The sequence below is a fragment of the Montipora foliosa genome, chromosome 5 (genome assembly GCF_036669935.1).
Source record: "Montipora foliosa isolate CH-2021 chromosome 5, ASM3666993v2, whole genome shotgun sequence".
NCBI lineage: Eukaryota > Metazoa > Cnidaria > Anthozoa > Scleractinia > Acroporidae > Montipora > Montipora foliosa.
In genome coordinates, this window is record NC_090873.1 from 32,824,419 (window position 1) to 32,825,811 (window position 1,393).

Consider the following 1,393-nt stretch of genomic DNA (forward strand, 5'->3'; position numbering starts at 1 on the left):
TTTCGTAAGCTCTATCCGTTGCAACCACTACCGGAATTCGATGGCACGAGGAAAGAAAATGTTAAAAAAAGATAACTTCTTACGGTGGGAATTTTTTTTGTAGATAGTAAGTAAAGTAAGTGATTCATGATTTAAAAAAGAGGGGTCCCCGATGATCTAAACGAGTAAAATCGATGTGATTTTGCAAAGCTCTTGGAAATTTTCGATTGTCACGTTTTTGCGTGACCTCTTGGGGAAGTACTGGAACCCAAAGGAGTATCTATCGTTGTAGGGATGAAAGGTTTTTACCCCCCAAAAAAACTTTCTCGAGCATAGCAACAAAGTTTTAAGCGGTCGTCATCTTCATTTGGTTAGTGTTTAGTATAATATCTCTCCATTGCCGTCATGCTCGTCTTCTGGAGTGTGGTTTTTATGAAATTTAATCGCTCGTTGTTTCCATGCAGGTCCGCACTATTCAAGCGGACGAGGACGAAAATACTGCTCTATTAAATATATTTTCACGAAAGTAAAGGAAAAGAACTTCAAAAACATGCATTCATTTTGAAATTAAGTTCGTAGGATAATAAAAACATTTTAAAAAACAGCGGCATTAAATTTACGCAACGGTTCGTCCTCGAGTTTTCCAAACTTTCAGCCACTACTCGATCAGCACCTACCTTTTCCAGAGCTTTTCCATCCTCCCGCTCACTTCTCTTTAACGTTTCATGATGATTCGGAAATAAATGTACCATTCTTTTGCTGGCCTGGAATTTTTTCCCCGGTGTTTTTGTCGCCATGTTACTTTAACTAATGCTTGAAAAATATTTATGAAAGTCAAGTAGACATAGACTAGTGCACGACTGATAAAACAACGCGAATATCGGTCGTGCAGTAGTCTACTTGACTTTCCTAAATATTAGTAATCAATTTTGACTGATCACGATCTTCTCTGATCCAACGCTGTGCAAGACTTATCGTCCACGGTTTCTGCAAAGGTTTTAAAAATACTTGAAGTAATGCGTGACATATTACAATCGCCTTACCTGCGCAGTAACGTTGCGCACAAACAATTAGCGCGAACGTCCTTATATGGCCAAATTCTCCACACCATAACGAAAAGAAAGTAAAATCAAATTTCTGTGCGGTGGCGTTCACCGACCCGAAGGGCGAATACTAAATTACTTGACACTTTTAAAACCATATACAAATAACTTCACACTAAGTGGCTGTAAAGATTGGCTCGCAAACAAAAAGAAAAACGACAGTAACACACACGCCCCTTCCCACAATCGCACAACGCACAAGCATGAAACTTCTAAAACAAAATAAACTAATGATTTTAACTCGAGGCAAAAAGTAGTAAATCCTAATATTACGGAAGATAGTAATAACCCTAACCCTAATAAGTTGTTTT